Raw genomic sequence first — 7,559 nt, 5'->3', positions numbered from 1 at the left:
TCTATTTAGTCCGCGCCTTGCCTGTTCATTCCGTGGTAGCAGTTCGGACCTGTGTCCTCGCCAGTAAGTTTTGTGGCTGCAGTTTAGATAGCTACCGACATCTTTACTCGCGGTTCCACCGCTGATCTCGCCACCGCCGTATCAATTCATCCTACCACCGTCGTCTCGCCACCTTCACCGTTGGACAACACAACTTCACGTCGAGCGAATACTCAACAGAAAATCCACTGTCCCCGAACTCCCTCGCCCGAAACCCCCCAACGCCTACAACCGCTGATCTCTCCTTATTCGTTTCGCGGTCTTTAGCCGGTGCTCTCGCTTCCTCCAAGTCATCAATTCCACTAATGGAAGAAAAGGAATACAATACCGCTCCTCAGGTCTGGTCACAGCCGGTGGCAGACACTTTACGATTTGGTTTTGATTGAGGAAAAAGAGGAGAGAAAAAGAAATTGGAGAGAGTATTTGAGGAGAGATGGGAGAAATAATTATGAAGGTATTTTATACATTTTAGTTAATTTATTTATATATCTTTGAGGGGTAGAATGGGAATTTGAAAATAAAAAATGGATGTCATCATCATTTTTGGTTAATAACAATATTTTCCGTTAATGGAGGGGAAGTCATTGTTATAAGTATACAAACTTGGAGGAAGGTCATTGTTATTTGGCAAACAAGAGGGGAGGTTAGTGTAGATTGACCAAACTTCAGGGGAGGTTAGTGTAATTGCCCCATTAATTAAATTCTTTGAAAATTAGGGGTATTACATTATCTTGTTTATTTATTTATTTAATGTAATAGATTAAGTTTGGATTTGAGTCAATGGAGTTGGTCTTGGGGTTTAGGTAAAGGCCTAGATGAGCTAAATAGGCTTAAAGCCCATGGGTGTATTCATCTATATATATATATATATATATATATATATATATATATATATATTATGTGTTGTATTATTATGTATATGATATATATATGTGTGTGTGTTTATTTCATATTATTTATTTATATAATTACGTATACCCTGTTTGCAGTCAAACTAAGATTAGGGTATAGATGAACATGAGCGCGCACACACACACACACACACATATATATAATATAGCCTGGGGAGGGTTTTACGTGAACTAAAGAGAGAAAGAGGGAGAGACGCATGACAGAGAGAGAGAGAGAGAAAGAAAGAAAGAAAGGATGGATAACCAGACCAAGAAAGAAAGAACGACGACAGCCCGAAGGCTACTGGCGTTAGAGAAGGAGACCGGAGATTGGTTTTTGATCCAAAATTCTAAGGCAAGTTCTTATTCTACTATTCCTCGTTGATCCCTTATTCTATGCATCGCTAGTACGGCTTTAGGGGCTTTAAACAGAGATTATAAACCTGTTTGCAAGCTTAAAGTTGGACTATAATGGATGTGTAATGACCAGGTCATTTCCTTCCTTTTCTTTTTCCTCAGAATTTCACGGATGAATTTTTTTCATTGAAATTTCTTGTCTGAGTTCAGTTTCTCGTCGCTTAATGTCATTTCGAGTGCTCGAAAATGGTTTCTGAGACTTTTTCCTTTGGATTGACAACTTCCTTTGAGGATCGAGTCATTTTCATATATTTTTTTTCGACACTATTCACTTTTCGTCCTTTTCCCTGTTTTGTCATTTTCCTTATTTTGTCTTTTCCCCGTTTGTCACTTTATTGGCGTAACCTCACTCCTTGTGTTCAGAGTTGGTTTTTGACTTCACGTGTCTTCATTCTAAGTGGTTTCCACGAAATACGTATCTTTACTTTTGTAAGAAAATACTTTGGTTACTCCCGGTGTCCATAGGGGTATGGATGCAAAGTTCTTTGGAATTATTTTCTTTTCTTGGGGTGTTTTTCGTAAGTATCTTTTGAAGATATTTTATTTCAGAGGTTTTTAAGAAAATATTTTTGGAAGATATTTTCATTCTAGGGCATTAGTGCAATTAACCCTTTTTGGAGGGGCCATTTTGCAATTAATGAAAGTTATTGTAAAATACTTTGTCTGGAGCCTAGATCCTCGTACAGGATTCATTTTCACTTTTCGTCGACTCGTAAATTCTTGGAATTTCCTTCTGGTTATTTTTCTTTAGTTTTAGGGTTTCTGACCCTAGTTGCCACCGAACTTGTTCGGGGCATATCTCTCTACTCGGAACTCAGTTTTTGACACCGTTTCTTTCGTTGTTCATATTTTTTCATTTTGAATCTTTTTTGTTCACGGAGTTTTGCCGTTTGAGCACGTCTGCTTAAATTTTACTTTTCCAGACCCGGCGGAACCGGTTCGGGGCACTTTTTGAGATTTTCTATAAATAGGGGGACTTAAAATAAAAAAAGTCATCTTCTCCCCTCTCCATGCACGACCAGAACCTGCTGTGGCAGCCCAAGAGGGCTTCCACCCTTCTTCTTTCATTTGAACCTTCTTCCCTTTGTTAAAAAGTCGAAGTGCCTTCGCGTTTTGTGTTTGTCTTGACCACGCGCATCTTTCCCCCTTATTAGAACCCGTTTTTGGCCAAATTTTGAGTTCGGGTTTGAAGTCAAGTTGTGATTTTGATAGGGCTTCTTAGAGGTTCATGTAGATCGTGTTGTCCCCGACAAAACCTCGCGGTATCGTCGGATTTGGAGCACTTTTTTTTCGGTGGGCTTTTGAGATTTTCATCTCAAATCGAGGTAGGGGATGTTTTAGGGTTATATTAAAGTTGTATTGATTGTTATATGAGCATATACAACTTGTGAACATGCCTTGTTCAAGTTATATAATTTAATTTAATTATTTTCTTTGTTTAAGATTTAATTCTCATGATGCTAGGCAACTTAGAATTAAATTGTGGCATACTAGAAATTTGGACCTTGGTATGGTGGTTGATATATATTAAATTGGGGTTATTTGAATAAGAATTGCAAATTTTATTTAATATTTTATCTTTTGTGAAAGTTTAATTCACCTAGTTGTATCAAGCATGGAATCAAATTGTAATGTGATATTAAGTAGGCCTTGGTGAGTTCTTTAACATATATTAAATTGAGGACATTTAGATATGTTTGAAGATCTAGAGAAAAATTAATTAATTAGCTTAATTAATTTTGTTTTAAGTGTGTTAGTCACTTAAATTGATATTAGATGTAATAGGTTGATAATTCCTTAAAATGTAGTCCGTTTAATTACCTTATGAGCATGCTACTAACTTGTTGTAGAATTAGTACTTGTAGCCTCTAAAGATGGTAATTTGACTTAGTATGATAGGTGATATCATTGTCTTGAATAGCTCGTTTAAATATATCTTGTGTAGGTATATAGCTTGTTAGAATATTACAATTGCTTACCTTGAGAGCTTATTACTAAATTGTAACTTATTTAGTACTTGTGGCTTAGGATGGTAATGTGGTTCAATTGTTGTAAAATATTCTTGCTTTGTGTATAAATTGCATAATGGAGACTTGGCACATCATATGCTATCTAGACTTGAATTCTAGGACATGGTTTGTGTAGATTCAACCTTACTTGTGCATGTAAATTGATTTCTAGACATTATTTGAAATGTATAAGTTTGGTTTAACTTATTGGTTTTGCATAAATTTTGAACTTATTATTTTTGGAGGCTTGTAAGGATCATGTTCATGTGATAGCTAGGGTCTGGCCCTAGTACGGATTCGTGAGTTTCCTAAGTCATATGAAGTGCACAGTAGGTAGTACCTTGTGGGTCGTAATGACCCAGAATAACTTATACACGTGCGCACTAGGTAGTACCTTGCAGGCTAGTAACCTGGAATAACTTGATTGGTCTGCAGCCAAGGATCCTAGTCTTTCCACTATTTGATTTCGCATTTAATTTCAAATTGTTAATCATGGATTACTTGTAGCTTGAGAATTAATACTTGCTTTGGATATTTAAATCTTATTTAGTATACTTGAAACTATATACTTGTTTTGTGCATTTAGATCTCATTTAGTGTACTTGAACTTGTATGCTTGCTCTGTGAGTTTAGATTTCATTTAGTATGCTTGTGCCGTGTATACTTGTCTTAGGCGTATCTCTCTTAGCTTAGTATACTTGTGTCGGTATACTTGATTTACGAGATTTTCATATAAAATACATACTTGTGTAAATATACTTAGATATTGCATGACTTGTCTTAATGTGGTTTAGTATACTTGGAAATGTATACTTGTATGTTGTATAACGTGTTTAATATTGTTTAGTATACTTGAGCATGTATACTTGTATACCGTTGTTCACTTTAAATTGCATGAGTAGCTTAGGATGCTTCCTGAATCTCATTTTGATATAGACGTTAGGTGGTATGAGCCCCTTTGACATGTTTCACCTTAAGGTGATATAATTGTAAAATGCTAGGTCAATGCATGCTCATCTCCTACGAGTAACTTTATATTACTCACCCATGTAGTGCGGACATATTTCAGGTACCGGGATCAAGATTTGAGATTCACATCATGCTTGGATGATTTGTAGACTTGAAATTCTCATTTCATGTAAATATTGGCTTGAAATGCCATTTATAACTTTATATGTCAAAATGTGTAAATTTGATTCTATTTTTATAATGTGTACATAAGTACACTCTTTATAATGTATTTGACATGTATGAGATGAGGCCATAGGCCAATGACATGTATCTTGTATTCTATGCAACTTTAACTTCATGAAATATTATGAAAATATTGAAAAAATGCTACGTCATTCCTTCATAACTTTTGCATCAAGTGTGGGAATTCCATTTTTATTCTTTCATAGGGTCTTATAAATCATGTTTGAAGTGCTGTCAAGGGCTAAACGGTAAATTGAAATCATTTGATAATTTTGGTTTTCAAATTTCCCTTTTCTTGTTCATTTTTGCCTTTTTGCCCGTTGGGGGGTCGGATTTTGTAGCGGTGGTGTTTTTAAGCCATGGACCATTGTAGTGCGTCCAAATAGGTAAGTTACGTTTGCGTGCATGGTCGTTTCCGGGCAAACCTTCTTCTTTGGTGAAATGAGTCTCCTATGGACTCATTTTGAAATTTTGTTGTATAATCTGATCTAGGGTCATTCTAGACCTTTCACATCTGTTTTAATTTCTTCTTTTGACATGGTCGAATAGAAAATGTGATTTTAGGGGGGGTTTCTTCTTCGTGTTTTTCCAGAAAATGTCGTCTTGGTACCGGAAATCCCTCGTGAAGTTTCAGCTTCCAGTTTGCATTTTAGTAGCTTTTTGCCTCTCTTGACCAGTTCTGATCTAGGGGTATTTTGGGCATTTTACAATGAGTTTTTTTTTAATTCTCTTGCGAGTCACGTAGAAAACTCGATTTTATGGGGGGTTTTTTCTTCGTGTTTTTCTAGAAAAAATCGTCTTGACCTCCGTTTCAAGCCTCAGTTCTGGACACTCATTTTTTTTTCTTTTCTTTCTGTCAACATGTGCATGCCATTGGACGCCGACATGGGCGCTGGCATGGGCGCCAGGCGCGCATGGGGCATGTCATGGCCTTCATCGGGCCGCCGCGATGTCAAAACTTCAAATACTCGTTTCTCCCTCATCCGGACTCCAAATCGAGTGAACTTTTTTTTGAACTTGATTAATTTTTCACTGTCTTTCTAACGGTGTGCTCGGTTATACTCAGATCTTCCTGGATAATTACTAGTTTACCCTTTTAGCCTTAAGTGCTCGTTTTTCTTCATCATGCCGTTTCTCCTTCGTCCGGACTCCGAATCATACGATTCTTGAGTCCATCTTGATTAGTTTTTCGTTGTCCTTCCAGCGGTGTGCTCGGTGGCACTCGAGTCCACAGTTTTCAGAAATAACTATTTTGCCCTTGAGGGCTTATTTGTCATATTTTTGGTCTTTTGCTTCCGCATCAGTTCTCATTGAGTTCCACGACCTCATGGAAGGTCACTTTGACTTCTTCGAGTCTTGTTTTCTGTTTTCGCTTCCGCACTTCGGATCCGTTATCGGGTTAAACTACGGTTCATCACAAGACGCACTGGCTTAAAAAACCAGGGCCGTCACAAGATGTGTCAATGTGTGTGTGTATATATATATGTATATACCTTGTGAAATCTTACATTATAATAAACTAATCAATGTTCTAAGTTGTTTTAATCATGTATAATTGCTTTATAATAATTACTGGAATCAATTAGGACTTAGATGCATGAATTAGGACCCGAAACGAGGAATTTCAGACTTTGAAACAAACCTGTGAATTAGTGATGCGAACCAGTGCTCAAGCACTGTAGTTAGTGGTTGAGCACTATCTGTTTTCGGAACCAGTGCTCAAACAGTGTTGGATAGTGCTCGAGCAATGTACTGTGCTTCAGGATAATAAAGAGTATGCTCAAGCACTGGGGACCAGAATTTCCCAAAATGGCTCCAAATGATTCCGAATTGATTTTATTTAGCCCTAAACGTGTATTAAGGCGTCGGGAGCAGTGTTGTATGATTTAATTGCATAAAATTTGTATTAAACTCATATACTTCGTGACTTGATGGAAAAGATTAAATTAACTAATAAGTTAAATAAATCTTTATGATATTTAAATTGTAAAATTAAATGCATTAACTTAATTTATGATTTTAATCTTAATTGTTGAAGTATTTATGATCTACAGACATAATCTATGGCTAGATTATACGTTGTATTATGGATAAACATAGTTTGGATGACCACAAATAGAGAAAGTATTAAATCAATTAATAAATTATTTATTATTCTTTTATGATACTTAAATTACAATAATTAATGCATTAATTTAGTTTATGTTATAATCATATATATTGATGTGTTAGTGATCTAAATTATGATCATTAACTGTATATGCTTGTTGAACCATTGATAGAGATGAAATTGATAGGACTTATGTATGCATGCATGTATGGTGGAACCACGTGAGCTGGCTAATAAGTTTAAGACTCACTTGTACCTTTTGGATTTATTACCATATGCATGATTCGTCTCTGTCGGGGTATGTGGTTCAATGTTCAGGGATTCATTGTTGAGCATTTATTAGTTATGCGAGAATGTTAATGATGGGATCATTGAGATATCTAATAAGGTAGGCTCCTTGATATTTTATGCCATTATTAGATATGGCTTTGACATTTGATGAGTAGATGGGCTGACTAATAAGTCAAGACACGCTATATTGTGCCATTGTTAGACATGGTTTTGATTGATGATATTATTATATATTTATATAAGAGCCCTGATACGAGATTAAGGTCTTGGGATCAATGGTTAGGATTGGGGTATTTATTGCCGGAGATAGGTAGCTGAATATAAGAGATGTGTGGCTCTGGTAGAGGGGGATTCTTGACCACATTGTGTGTGATTTTTCATGAGATACCCACTATCTAGTTGAGATTGCCCTATATTTCAGTGAGAGTCTTAGTGTGTATATGTATGTACTGATTATGTGGATATTGCATGAGTTTGGTTAGGGATGTATCGCTTATCGATTCTCTGATTGGGTTGTAGTAGAAATGACTTGTTCTTGGGTTTTGACTCACCTTTGTTATATTTTTCAGGTGTTTATCAGTTTCAGTCTTACAGGTTGTTCATGCAGAT

The sequence above is a fragment of the Cornus florida genome, unplaced genomic scaffold (genome assembly GCF_030987335.1).
Source record: "Cornus florida cultivar Cherokee Brave unplaced genomic scaffold, ASM3098733v1 CherokeeBrave_3.0.0_Hap2_Chr09, whole genome shotgun sequence".
In the NCBI taxonomy this organism is placed as follows: domain Eukaryota; kingdom Viridiplantae; phylum Streptophyta; class Magnoliopsida; order Cornales; family Cornaceae; genus Cornus; species Cornus florida.
The sequence above is the reverse complement of the archived record's forward strand: the minus strand, read 5'-3'. Positions refer to the sequence as shown.